The sequence below is a fragment of the Schistocerca piceifrons genome, chromosome 1 (genome assembly GCF_021461385.2).
Source record: "Schistocerca piceifrons isolate TAMUIC-IGC-003096 chromosome 1, iqSchPice1.1, whole genome shotgun sequence".
Lineage (NCBI taxonomy): Eukaryota > Metazoa > Arthropoda > Insecta > Orthoptera > Acrididae > Schistocerca > Schistocerca piceifrons.
This window is the reverse complement of record NC_060138.1, coordinates 196,364,597-196,380,151: the sequence shown is the minus strand read 5'-3', so window position 1 is coordinate 196,380,151 and position 15,555 is coordinate 196,364,597. Positions and strand designations below refer to the sequence as shown.

At 43.2% G+C, this 15,555-nt stretch overlaps 1 non-coding gene across 1 annotated transcript; it reads left to right on the top strand.

Annotated features, from left to right (window-relative positions):
• The first annotated feature begins 832 nt into the window (after positions 1-832).
• Positions 833-906, top strand: Trnan-guu. Its single transcript has one exon. It is a non-coding gene; the product is annotated as a tRNA-Asn (tRNA).
• The last annotated feature ends 14,649 nt before the right edge of the window (positions 907-15,555 follow it).

Genomic DNA, 15,555 nt, shown 5'->3' with positions numbered 1-15,555 from the left:
CAGAGAAGATTTGAACACTGGAATACGCCGAGAAAGCCTCCAATCGCGTATACAGGTAGTATTGTCAATTGAAGACAAGTTTTCCCAGCTGTCAGTGGTGTTTTAATTCATCATGAGCTTAAGCAGTTGCGGGGGTCTCGCATATAAAATACTCGCAGTTAGCGCAAAAGAAATCGTTGGCATTACGGAGGGTGTGATGATGATATTTGGTTTGTGGGGCGCTCAACTGCGCGGTAATCAGCGCCCGTACGAAGTCCCAATTTTTACACAGTCCACATTTTTCACAGTCCAATCTAGCCACTGTCACGAATGATGATGAAGATGATGAAATGATGAGGACAATACAAACACCCAGTCCCCGGGCAGAGAAAATTCCCAACCCGGCGGGGAATCGAACCCGGGACCCCGTGATCCAGACGCGGCAACGCTAGTCATGCTGAGAATGTGCAGCCGACGCACTCAGTTTGCAACAAATCGTCAAGTACTTCCGGGGGCAGCTCTTTTTATGAGGATCAGTGAATTACAACAGTAAGCAGAAACGTTACCAGACTTTAATCAGTGTGAAAACAAACGGCGATGTTTAGATGAAACAAAGAGGAAAATTAAATTAGAATTAAATGCCTAACAAACGTGATGAGCTATTTGTAATTGTTATTGCTGGATTAAATCACAGCGTCTTGGAGATAGTGCCATCACACATCGCTAGACCGTGGGCGGATCCACATATCGAGCAGAATTTGTCGAGTTGTGACGTAACTGTTGGAACAGTTGGAGGCGTGGTTAAAGAGAGAAGCAGCGGTTAGAGAAGCGCGTTATAACGCGCACGTCTGTCGCCTCCGTGGCGCAATCGGCTAGCGCGTTCGGCTGTTAACCGAAAGGTTGGTGGTTCGAGCCCACCCGGGGGCGGAAATTTTATTCCTGAGCGAAAGGAAATGATGACGCCAACGCATTGCACACGTACAGGCAAAATGAAAGGAAATAATCGTGAGCCACGTGTTCGAGTCATCGTGCAAAGTTGTGTATACTCACTTATCATGCCCAATTGTTATGTCTTATCAACAGCTCTTTTACTGCGCCAATGTCCATTTCGATTGCAGTACACCATAAACGCTTATCACGTATTTGCTGATTCCTTTTGCGTGTCAGCTAAATATGCGTTTATGGTTTGTTAACATCGTAATTGACAATGTGGTTCTCAATGTGCTTGGAACTGAATTGCTTCGGTGACGGTCGAAACCGATAATTACTTGCTGAAATAATGTGATTCCGCGAGACAATGAACCTTTCGTATAAGCGAGCTCATATAGAGAGGAAGAAGCACTGAAATAGTTTTTGAGTACCATGTTAATATTTTGGATTCCAGTTTTGGGAGAAATTCTGACAATTACTCATTTTGACGGTGCTTCTCTATGTGAAAGATTGTATGTACTCTAGGCAAACAATGTTATGCATATAAGCTTTGAAACTTCTATATTTAAATGAGTGTGTCTGTACTTAAATTGCAGAATGACTGAGAAGATGAAACTTCTACGTTATTTGATTCCGAAACAGTTGAGTGAAACTGAACGTACTGAGCCTACTTTCTCTTTACTTTTTCTCATCATGTCAACACTGACCCACAATATTCTAGCCTAGCGCAACGCAATCTAAAAAAAAAAAAAAAAAAAAAAGTTACAACCTGACTTCAAATAATTAATACAAAAGAATGGCCCCGAATAAGAAGCAATCCTGACAATAACCTATACATTTCATTAAGCACTTACCTCACAAAAATCTTCATTACGCGAACTACTGCAATACAGCGAGCGTCGGTACTGCCAGCTAAATAAAAGATTCTAACTACTAAAGCCACTAACCGCTAATAGGCATGTGGTTATCAAAGGAAAGATTTTGTTGCAAACCAAATAATGTATTTTTTATGTTAATAATCTGAAGTCCAGTTCAAACACGAATATAAATTGTTATTGACAACTAGTACAAAGGTAAATCATGAGTAATTTTCAATCTCCAAGTCGGATACTTCCAGATTGTTAGCCTACGCTAATACTTCAGACGTCTACCCTCCATCAATGCTAACTTCTCACATTTAACATCCACCACTGCTGGCTGTTCACCTCCAACTGCCCAACAGTACTTCCATCACTGTTGACGACTAACTTCCAACTGCCCTACACTACTGGCGATTAACTTCCAACAACGCCTCCGACCAACCACAGAGTCTGTTAGAAAGAAAGCGCAGACACAGATCCAATGCAAAGCGCTACACAGCTCTGCCAACACAGAAGCAGCCCACTTACAGCTTGAACGCTTGATACATATTAGGTTGCAAAAAATAGGGCTAACAGGAAAAACAATAAAGAGATCCTATGTGGCAGCCCTCTAAGTTATCAACAGCAAGAACGTAGTTTCGACGGCATAGAATTTGATATAACGATGTTTCGGGTTTCTTAAGGCATTTATGGACGTCAGTCTAGAATTGCCGTTAGATTGAATACAGAATTATGGACATAGATACTAAATACAATAATTGCTAAGAAAGTAGAATGATTGCAATGTGAAGTTGCTTTCAAGCACGCTTTGCCTATTTTCCAACCTTCTTTCGTAATACTAGCCCTGACCAAAATTATTGTTGTTGTTGTGGTCTTCAGTCCTGAGACTGGTTTGATGCAGCTCTCCGAGCTACTCTATCCTGTGCAAGCTTCTTCATCTCCCAGTACCTACTGCAACCTACATCCTTCTGAATCTGCTTAGTGTATTCATCTCTTGCTCTCCCTGTACGAATTTTACCCTCTACGCTGCCCTCCAATACTAAATTGGTGATCCCTTGATGCCTCAGAACATGTCCTACCAACCGATCCCTTCTTCTGGTCAAGTTGTGCCACAAACTTCTCTTCTCCCCAATCCTATTCAATACTTCCTCATTAGTTATGTGATCTACCCATCTAATCTTCAGCATTCTTCTGTAGCACCACATTTCAAAAGCTTCTATTCTCTTCTTGTCCAAACTATTTATCGTCCATGTTTCACTTCCATACATGGCTACACTCCATACAAATACTTTCAGAAACGACTTCCTGACACTTAAATCTATACTCGATGTTAACAAATTTCTCTTCTTCAGAAACGCTTTCCTTGCCATTGCCAGTCTACATTTTATATCCTCTCTACTTCGACCATCATCAGTTATTTTGCTCCCCAAATAGCAAAACTCCTTTACTACTTTAAGTGTCTCATTTCCTAATCTAATTCCCTCAGCATCACCCGACTTAATTCGACTACATTCCATTATCCTCGTTTTGCTTTTGTTGATGTTCATCTTATTATTAGCGCAACGTATGAACGTTTCAGCGACATTTTCCTTCTTCACGGAACGAGCTAAGTACTCATTCATAGTTTGCTGCTGCTATTGGATCCACTTTGTGTAGTGTCACGCTCTCCTTCTCTGGGCCGGCCGATGTGGCCGAGCGGTTCTAGGCGCTTCAGTCTGGAACCGTGCGACCGCTACGGTCGCAGGTTCGAATCCTGCGTCGGGCATGGATGTGTGTGATGTCCTCAGGTTAGTTAGGTTTAAGTAGTTCTAAGTTCTAGGGGACTGATGACCTCTGATGTTAAGTCCCATAGTGCTCAGAGCCATTTGAACCATTTTTTCCTTCTCGGGACGCTGTCCTTGGGTGATGTATTTAAATTCAGCAGCTCGGTGAAGTATTGACTCTAGCACATATTCGTAATGCTTCAAAAAATGGTTCACATGGCTCTGAGCACTATGGGACTCAACTGCTGTGGTCATCAGTGCCCTAGAACTTAGAACTACTTAAACCTAACTAACCTAAGGACATCACACACATCCATGCCCGAGGCAGCATTCGAACCTGCGACCGTAGCAGTCGCACGGTTCCTGACTGCGCGCCTAGAACTGATGTCAGTCTGATACCCACTTGTCGACTGTAGGGGCCGCGCCGAGTGGCACGGTTTGAGGCGCCATGCCACGGACTCCGCGGCCCCTCGCGCCGGAGGTTCGAGTCGAGGTGTGTGTGTGTGTGTGTGTGTGTGTGTGTGTGTGTGTGTGTGTGTGTGTGTGTGTGCGTGTGTGTGTGTGTTGTTCTTAAGTTAGTTTAAGTAGTGTGTAAGTCTAGGGACCGATGACCTCAGTAGTTTGGTCCCTTAGGAATTCACACACATTTGAAAATTTGTCGCTCGTACTACCGAATATCATAACTGACCCGCCGTAACCGACATAATTCTGCACTTATTTAATTAAATATTGTTAGTTAATTGGTTCCTCCTGACCTTAAAGTGGACAGAAAAGTCCATATCTAGTAATGGTAGGTGCGTTTTCCACAGAAGTTCTATTCCAGTTGTTTCTCCTTCAAAAAGTAGCTATACCTGTACATGGAGGTGACAAGTCATGTGATAGCGATGCGCACATGTACAGTTACCGGTAGTATGGCGTACACAAGGTATAAAAGGGCAGTGCATTTGCAGAGCTATCATTTGTACTCAGTTGATTCATGCTGAACGGTGTCCGATTTGATTATGGCCCCGCAACTTTGAACGCAAAATGATAGTTGGAGCTAGACGCATTGGACATGTCATTTCGGAAATCATTGAGAAATTCAATAGTCCGAGATCCACAGTGGTAAGAGCTTACCGAGAAAACCAAATTCAGGTATTACTCATCAGGGAACCCTTGTGTCCTTCGGCCTTCACTTAACGACCGAGAGCAGCGGCGTTTGCGTAGACTTGTCAGTGCCAACAGACAAGAAAGATTGCTTAAAATGAGCGCATAAATCAATGTAGGACATGCGACGAGGGTATCCATTAGGACAGTTCGACGAAATTTGGAATTAATGGGCTGTGCTAGCGGACGACCGACGCGTGTGCCTTTGCTGAGAGCACGACATCGCCTGCAGCGCCTCTCCTGGGCTCGTCAGCATCTCGGTTTGACGCTAGACAACTGGAAAACCGTGGCCTGGTCAGATGAGTCCCGATTTCAGCTGGTAAGAGCTGATGTAGGGGCTAGTGTGAGGCAGATCCCACGAAATCATGGACCCAGTTTATCGACAAGACACTGTGCAACCTCCATAATGATGTAGGCTGTGTGCAAGTGGAATGGGTTGGGCCCTCTGATCCTATTGAACCGATCCTTGACTGGAATGGTTATTTTCGATTATTTGGCGCCCGGTTGCATCCATTTCTTGATTTCATGTTTCCAAACAACGATGGAATTTTTATGAATGACGATGAACAACCGACAGCACTTACTGGCCGATGAACGATGTGTGGCCTCTATATGTTCCCTCACTCTCTAGAGCTAACCATTCACAGGTGCATAATATCCCTTGACAAACATTAATAGCAGCTGAAAAGTAAATTAAAACTGGTCACCGCTGATAAATTAGAAATGACAAAGAAAACCACTGTGTACACTGGAATTATTGTGTTCACTCACAGATTATTACTATTAAAGCAAAAAATCAACAAAGATATTCGTGATGGTGCGGACTAGAACACTGTCACATTCTGTGCATCTGATAGCCTCAAAACACTTAGCCAATGTGACAAAATTTATGTTGATGGAACTTCCAAATATTGCACAGAGTTATTTGTCAGCTATTTACAAGCCACGAGCCTGTTAATGGACATTATATTACAACAGTTTTTATTTGTTGAACGATAAGAAAACTTCATCTTATCAGCATGTCTTCTCAACAGTTGTTGGTAAATATGATAACCTAAATCTGAAATTATCTCAATCAGTAGTGTATTCAAACACAAAGGAAAGCATTTGTAATGCTGGAACTGAAAAGTGAGCTGATGTAAGAACCCAAGGATTATATTTCATCTAACACAGAGCTGGTGGCGAAAAATGCAAATATTGAGATTTCCACATGATTATGTTTCTGAAATGAAATGGAGAAATTTCTTTCTGATATATTTGCCAATGCTGGATCCTGATGTGGTTAATGACTAAAAATGGTTCAAATGGCTCTGAGCACTATGGGACTCAACTGCTGAGGTCATTAGTCCCCTAGAACTTAGAACTACTTAAACCTAACTAACCTAAGGACATCACAAACATCCATGCCCGAGGCAGGATTCGAACCTGCGACCGTAGCGGTCTTGCGGTTCCAGACTGCAGCGCCTTTAACCGCACGGCCACTTTTTTTTTTTTTTTAATCTCATTTTGTTCGCTGTTGTTCGTTGCATCTGCTCGGGGCGGACGTCGTAAGACATCCATTGAAGTTCGTTGTTGATCGATGAACTCAGTTTTTTTTATTACAGAGGGCACGTAACCCTCTGACCGAACACGCTGAGCTACCGTGCCGGCTAACACTTCGGCCGGCTGGTTAATGACTGTTTTGTTGAGGACTTAATGTCAGCGATGGCTCTATCTGAAAAACTAAAAATGTTTTGCGACTACTTAATGGATACCTACATAAACGAAAACGCTCTTTCTTCCATACATGTGGGCAGAACTGAGTTGTAATAGACAAAGAACCACCAATGCTAGCGAAAGTATACCGAACGAGTATGGTGTTCAACAACACTTCTGCAGCTCTGACATACACAGATTTCTTGAGTTACTGAAACAAATTTCACTCGGCGCCGAATATGAATTCAATTCCTCAAAAAACAATAAAAGAAAGAAAAGTCTTGTCTCGCTGTAAAATTCATGATGCAGCAAGTGGCGAGTTTCAAAGCTGGAAAATTACAAGAATGCAGTTGTGAAATTAATTTCCCATAAAATAAGATCTGGAAGTTAAAGGCAAAATGAAAAGTATTGCCCCTTTTAAAGACGGTCATACGTAATAAGCTAATATGACAATTTAACTTAACTTTTAAACAAAAATTAATTATTATTGCGGAAAAGGACTGGCGTTGTTTCCTGTCACTCGGAAAGAATGACCTCCTCCATGCCAACTGCTGTGTGCTCGGAAAACATCGATGGCGCGAAACTCAACTAGCACTTTCTTCACATAGAACCCTGCGAGCCATTGATTAACGTAACCAGGTAGCGGCAGTATTTCTTGACTTGAAAAAATTATTTGTCTCAGTAACATCACCAGATATTAACAGAAGTACGATCGTCTGAATTAACAAACAAAACTTATGATTGGATAGTCGATACAGAGTAGGGAGATGCAGCATGTTATCCTGGACGTAAAATCATAGAAAGATTAAGTACCTACCGGCCGCGGTGGTCTAGCGGTTCTAGGCGCTCAGTCCGGAACCGCACGACTGCTACGGTCGCAGGTTCGAATCCTGCCTCGGGCATGGATGTGTGTGATGTCCTTAGGTTAGTTAGGTTTAAGTAGTTCTAAGTTCTAGGGGACTGATGACCACAGATGTTAAGTCCCATAGTGCTCAGAGCCATTTGAACCATTTTTGATTAAGTAACTTCAGGCCTACCCCAGTGAACTGTGTTGGGATACTTGCTGTGTATGTTGTATAGTAACCTCGCACGGAATACGAGTGTAACCGCAGACTTGTTGCTGATGATGCAGTTACCTGTAACTAAACACTATCTAAAAATAGTGCAAATATTCAGAGAGGTCTACACGAGTGGTTGCATGGTCGGTAATGTTAATAAATGTAGCATTGACGAACTCATAAACGCAGAGAATTACACTGCGCAGAAGAAATAAGAGGTTAATTTTTTGAAACCCCATCATTTTCTCCCTTTGTGATGCGTAAGTTTGTAAATTGGCTCAAAGGTGGCTACAACTTTCCTCTGCAATGATGCAGAAGCAAAGCGCTGCAACGTTGCCCTCGGGCTCGGTGGCTCCTCAAACAGCAAGGTATGGACACATGCGGAAAGAAAATGACCAGAGCTAAAAGTTCATATTAAGTGTAAGGTGGATTAATATGTTGCATTAGAATCAAAAAATTGTTCAAATGGCTCTGAGCACTATGGGACTTAACATCTAAGGTTATCAGTCCCCTAGAACTTAGAATTACTTAAACCGAACTAACCTAAGGACATCACACACATCCATGCCCGAGGCAGGATTCGAACCTGCGACCGCAGCGGTCGCGTGGTTCCAGACTGAAGCGCCTAGAACCACTCGGCCACACCGGCCGGCGCATTAGAATCAAACTTCACCACAATTCTGTCCACCGGCACTGTGGACATGTTACACGATAGTTACATCGTCTCACACACCTTACCCACATCTCACACCTTCATTCTCTGCGATGCAGAACTGCGAAGCCAAGAGTTGAAATCAAGCGGGTATCTTATAGGTGGCCGAGGAGAAGATATCAGACACACCGCCGTCCGGGAATGACACGACAAGCCCTGGGAGGGGGTGCCAATGAAATCAGCCCTTGCCCTGGGGACTTCATTAACACACATTTCGTGGTAAGACACGACAGTTTGCAGTCAGATGTGCAACGGAACGCCGGCCGGTGTGGCCGTGCGGTTAAAGGCGCTTCAGTCTGGAACCGCGTGACCGCTACGGTCGCAGGTTCGAATCCTGCCTCGGGCATGGATGTGTGTGATGTCCCTAGGTTAGTTAGGTTTAATTAGTTCTAAGTTCTAGGCGACTGATGACCTCAGAAGATAAGTCGCATAGTGCTCAGAGCCATTTGAACCATTTTTTTTGCAACGGAACGACGTTCTTGACAATCTTTGACGCTGTTAACACTTCATCACTTCTCTAAGGACAACGAGGGGCTGCAACTCAATAGGACGCGATCTGTCCCCTTTTATAGTGAGTGAGCTCAGGTGTACAGGGTGGAACCACTAGGGACCGCTGAAATTCAAAGAAATCTGAACGTCATTCGAATCAGCCATCCTGTTTCAAAGACTCCTGGTGCGTGGCACGTGCGGCATTGACACATGCATGGATAAAACGGCAAAGAGTCTCTCTACAAGAAAGAACAGACACCATATCCATATAAGGAAAACCTATGTTGTCTGTGTTGCCAACACAAATGTTTACCGGTGGCCACAACACAACAGCAGCTCTCCAACAGCGCCCGCCAGGGACCGCTACCCGTTCGTGGAGCCTGCAGAACAGCTTCACCGGAGGTCGCAGCTAGCCCAGGAACTACTTTGATACGCTAGGCACGCGGTCGCAAATAGTTCCGGTAGATACATCCGCCAAACGGGCTTTATAAGGCGGCGCACTGCAGGCAAAGGGCAGTTCGACGCACCGCTTGGAGGAATACCGAGCTGGCACCCCGGCAACCACGGCCATACGCCTCTTCTAGCTGGCCGATTCTTGCAGATGGACTTGGTATGTCGACGAACAACTTGGCATTGTAGAATCGATTGATTGTGATGTCTCCCCGTGAAAAGTCGGATCTTTTCTATTATTATTTGATTTGCATATTTGTCACGATCCGCAGTTGTGATCGAGTATGTTGTTCTTTTGGAAGATTGTACTATTGTTTCGTTTTGGTGAACCCAATAAACTGTTTAAGACTTGTGTTTTCCGCAGTTCTACTCTGTTAGCACAGATACTTCAGTTGCAAAGTAATACTGTAATTAAGATATTTTCATTTTGTCATCACATTTATCTTTGTTTCTGTGAACGTAATTCAACAACAGTGAAAAAACCTAGATAACCGTTCACTATAAAGCAGGAGGATCCAGTTTCTCGTAGGAGCCTATGTATAGGTGGGTAAGTACTGTGACGTGCTTTCCGTCATTGCGAGAATGGCTCAGTATAGTGTTGTATAGTGTTGCACTGCTCTTCCTTTGAATTCAGTGAAGCCATAAACGAGGTACATACCTATGAACTCTTAATCAGTAAACCTATCCATACCTTATTTTTGTTCCCATCCGCATTTTGTGCTCTCGCATTTCATGGAGTTCACCGGAATTTTTATTGACATCTGCTAAAATGCACTATTTTTAGTACTTCTTAATAATGTGTGAACGCATTTGTGTAGCTGCTGTCGCATTTTTAACATTTACAAGGAAGAATGCTCCAGTTTCCAACACCACAAAGCATACTCACCTACACATACGTCCATTCTCTGCAAGACACTGTGAAATGCATGGCACTCATAGGCAAAAAGCAACACTTTTCAAAGCAGAATTACATACTCATTCCATGACAAGATGTGATAAAGGTGAATACCAATACTGCCAAAACGTGCTACAATGGAGTTCTCCATTAAAGGCGAGAAAGCACGGAAAATGGATGCAAACAAAAATAAAGTAGAATAAAAGGAATATGCTTCACGCGCATTTGAATCGTGCTGTTCACATACAGATTCGCAAGCAGTAACAGAGAGACAAAAGTTCACTGAATATTGTGATGAAACCAACTTCTGTTCAATTGAGACAAAACGAAATATAGAATAATTTACACCACCCAATATTGCGGGTATGAGGAGAACTCAGTCGTAATACGAGCAACATATCAACAGCGCAATTCAGAGTGCAGTACACACGAGGAGTCGTAATCAGAAGCACAAATTGGTGAAACCAGCTTCTCTTAATCACGAAACGAAAACAAACATGGTAGACTACAAAGAAGAAAACGAGATGATGGGTGGACTTGCAACGCTCCAAGTGGCCTGGCAGAGAAACGACGTCATGTTACAGGAAGTCCGTACAAGAGTTTCACCCCCGTGGTAGCGAGCATACCGACAAAACAAATATCAGGAACAGTTGATCACAGAAGTCAACAGTACAGAGATGTGTAATATAGTACTTCACTTAATAGATTTTACACATTCTTTGACAATATCAGTACAACATCACAACTATTGTTATGATTGTTCTAAGTAAATTATAAAAACTACAAAACAAATCATTATTAAAAAAATACAAAGAATGTGAACCAGAAATCGAACTAACAAGTACATTTGACAAAATAAGTACAAAGGAACCATCGCTACTATGACAGTTCCAAGTCTGTTGTAATATTATAAAACAAATTTGTACTACATACGTCATGTTTTTTTCTCCTTCCTTGTGATTTGGGGACCATAAGTGTAACACCACGCGACTTCGTGTCAGGTTGGCACAAATACATATGCCCTTGGGTACAATAATATCTATTTCTAAATAAACTGACCAAAATCTAACCACATTTGAGTCACAAAAATCAGATGTCAAATATGTCAAAAATACAAACAATGTCTTGGGTGAAGGATAAAATTTAAAAATAATACGAACCTTGAGAATGCTACTCAAAAATAATAGACGTATTTTCGTTGATACAGATACCGAGAAGGTGGTGTTATACCGAAACCTGTGCACATACTAAAGAAAAATTAACACAGCTTTGTGTCACACATTTTCTCAAGTGCATTATAGCCGTTGGAAGTCTGAAACCTTCAATAAAAAAAAAAAAAGCTCTCTAACGAGCCGCTGGTGACTGTGGGTTCTTTGTACCAAAATACTCAGAACGTATCCCTGAACAGCCTATGAAAGATTGTCGGTGCAATTCTGGTTCACCCTGTGTATACACCGGTAGCCATTGTATAGCGATTTTGCGTCCTGTTCCATTTGCCTACCGAGCGAGGGGAAAAATGACTGTGTATATGCCTACATAAGCACCCTGATCTCCCAATATTATCCTGAACACACTTACTGAATGAATGTGCTGTGTAAGTCTAACATCCCCATATTATCATGTTACCTTCCTTTATAAACGTGGGTGGACTCAGACACTGTGATATGTTTTATAAATGATAGAGCACAGCAATCAGTCATCTTTTTTTTTTGTAGCTTTTATTTGGTAAATCCAGATGTCGGCAGTTCTTTGAACATTCAAAGAACTGTGACTGACGCCCGAGCAACAGGGAACTGACATCCACTGAGACTGGAAAATAGTGCATCGATAAGCCGAAATATGGATTTGCCAACTAATACCTCCAAAAAAAGGACGACTGATTTCTATGCTCTACCATTTATAAATCCCCATATTATGTGTCTTCTATTTATTTCTCTCCTACGACAGGTATTTTTAAACTAATTGTTAATCTTCACGAAAATTTTGATATTTCGGAGTAACTGTAGTGTTCAACGTTAAAAGAAACTGTAGTTGCAAGACGCCTTTCGTTTAAGAAACAGTGTGTGCTACAGATTATTGGGCAGATCAAAATTAAAAACATAAAGAAAAAAAAAAAAAAAACAAAAAACATCTAAACCTGGAATAGAACATCTCCTCGTCCTAAAGCCAAATTCTACCCTCTGGACTAACTGGACAGCACATTTACACACTATGGAATCGTGAAACTTGTCGTTCAGGAGATTACAGCGTTGCAGAATTGCTAGTCGATTTCCTACAGAAAAAATTCACGGGACACAATTACGTGCAAAGATTCGCACTTTGGCGTCCGAGTGCGCTTTCTGCGCTAACGTCCCGTTCCCCTAACAGGTTCTGTTGCGAATGCCTACAGTACACCGCAACTATATGTTCCACGCATTTGTTGTCTTTTTTTATTCAGTAGACTACTTGAGTACCTGACGTTTTCCGGGTATGTATTTATTCCAATCTTCTATTAGTCCATCTCCTCTCTCCCCCCCCCCCCTCTCCCCCACTGCCTTTCTCCTCCACTCCCTCTACGTTCATCTCCTCTACACCCTTTCTTTGTCCACCTCTTCCACCTGCCACTATCTGCCCATCACCTCCTGCCCCTCTGCTCCTCACCCATCTGATTCCACCTCCTCCTCCAGCCTCTCTTTTATTCCATCTCCTCCACACCTCTCTCTGTCCATTTCCTCCTCCCTCATCTCTCTGCACACCTCTTTCTCTTCCCTGTCTGCCCATCTCCTCCTCTTTCCTTTCTCTGTCCATCTGCTTCTCTCCCCTCTCTCTCTCTCTGTCCACCTCCACCTCTTCCCTATCTCTGTCCAAGCCCACTTCCCCCCCCCCTCTCTCTCCCCCTCTGTTTATCTTCTCCTCCCCCTACACTGTCCTCCCTCCTCTTTCTGTCCTCTATCCATCTCCTGCCCTCTCCACTGTCGGTCGGTTTTCTCGTGTTCTCTTTCTCTGTCCATTTTCTCCTCCCCCTATCACTGTCCATCTCCTTTTCTTCCACCTTATCTCTCCTAGGTGTCACCCCCACCCCAATAGGACTGGTGGCTCTTACCACCATAGTATTTCTTTCCAGATCTAACTTACATGCGGACCCAGTTTGGATGAAATCTGTACAGGAGATTATGATGAGCTTTTTACCTGTGGCTTTGTCTACATACTTACACTCAGATACATTTCGCATATATTAGCATATTTCACACGTATCTGTGCATATATTTCACCTGTATCTGTAGCGAATTTCGCCTTGTAGTTTCATTTTCACGTAGCTCATTACTTATGGCGTCATACCTGAGACATGTCTAGTGCAATGACGCAATTTTGCAGGTACATCCAGTGGTATATCTAGCTACTGTCCGCGAAATGTGTTGTGAACAGAGAAAGTAGTAAAGAAATAATAAATAAGGAAGTCATGCATGATCTTAGTGCTTATGACCCCATATCTCCTGAACTGTGTTCGTACAACGATATAGCACTGCTCTTACATTCAGTGGTTATTGTGAATACTGTCTGCAAAATGTATCGCGAATGCAGTTAGTAGCGAAGAAATATTAAATTAAAACGTCATGCTTCGTACGGCAGTTTTACTGCACGAATAACGAAAATGTAGTATGCGATATTTTTTTCCCATTCATCATTTCGTAGGGGTTGTTAGCGAGAGAAAGTTTCGTAAAGGTTTGAAATTATGCGTAACGTTTGTTGCAAGTCACTAAAGAGAACATTTCCAAGTGTCAGTAAACGAAGCTACGAAAATCTCTCAGCTCCCTACCTACACTATGTGATCAAAAATATCCGGACACCTCTAAAAACATAAGTTTTTCATATAAGGTGCATTTTGCTGCCACCTACAGCCAGGTACTCCATATCAGCGACCTCAGCAGTCATTAGACATCGTGAGAGAGCAGAATGGGACGCTCCGCGGAACTCGCGCGCTGAGTGTCACTTGTGTCATACGTCTGTGCCGTCCGGTGTGGCCGTGCGGTTCTAGGCGCTTCAGTCTGGAACCGCGTGACCGCTACGGTCGCAGGTTTTAATCCTGCCTCGGGCATGGATGTGTGTGGTGTCCTTAGGTTAGTTAGGTTTAAGTAGTTCTAAGTTCTAGGGGACTGATGACCACAGATGTTGAGTCCCATAGTGCTCAGAGCCATTTTTTTCATACGTCTGTACGAGAGATTTCCGCTCTCCTAAACATCCGTAGGTCCACCGTTTCCAATGTGATAGTGAAGTGGAAATGTGAAGTGACACGTACAGCAGAAAAGCGTACCGACTGACAGAGACTGCCGACAGTTGAAGAGGGTCGTAATGTGTAATAGGCAGACATCTATCCAGACCATCACACCGGAATTCCAAACTGCATCAGGATCCACTGCAAGTACTATGACAGTTGGGCGGGAGTTGCGAAAACTTGTATTTCATGGTCGAGCGGCTGCTCATAAGCCACATTCATGCTGGTAAATGCCAAACGACACCTCGATTGAGGTAAGGAGCGTAAACATTGGGCGATTGAACAGTGGGAAAACGTTGTGTGGAGTGACGAATCACGGTATACAGTGTGGCGATTCGATGGCAGGGTGTGGTTATGGCGAATGCCCGGTGAACGTCATTTGCCAGTGTGTGTAGTGCCAACAGTAAAATTCGGATGCGGTGGTGTTATGGTGTGGTCGTGTTTCTCGAGGAGGGCGCTTGGACGCCTTGTTGTTTTGCGTGGCACTATCACAGCATAGGTCTACACAGATGTTTTAAACACCTTCTTGCTTCCCACTGTTGAAGAGCAATTCGGGGACGGCGATTCCATTTTTCAACACCATCGAGCACCTGTTCATAATGCACAGCTTATGGCGGAGTGGTTACACGACAATAACATCCCTGTAATGGACTGACCTGCACAGAGTCGTGACCTGAATCCTATAGAGCACCTTTGGGATGTTTTGGAACGCCGTCTTCGTGCCAGACCTCACCGACTGACATCGATACCTCTCTTCTGTGCAGCACTCCGTGAAGAATGGGGTGCCATTCTCCAAGAAACCTTTCAGCACCTGACTGAACGTATGCTTACGAGAGTGCAAGCTGTCATCAAGGCTAAGGGGTGGGCCAACACCATATTGAATTCCAGCATCACCGATGGAGGGCCCCACGAACTTGTAATTCATTTTTAGCCAGGTGTCCGGATCCTTTTGATCACGTCGTGTATGTAGCCGTATAGATCATGCGGATAAAAAGAGACAAATAATAACTGTCGTGTACGGTGCATGCGTTATTCATCCCACGCTTCCTTCGGAAGTGGAACAGAAACAAATGTTAGTACGGGTATATGATACAATGAAACGTACTCTCTCCCGCACAACTCACAATACATATATGTAAGTTGAAGTAACCATCGGTATATTACATTTCACTTTAGTCGTAGTATCAGTAAAACCTGATAGACAACGATGATTTCTCCAGCCCCTTACGCGTTACATTATCGTGCTTTGTCACCATTTTGGTAATCTACTTTTCTGGCTTTTGATTGAACACTCCCCGGCATCCGTTAACGTATTAATAAAATTTC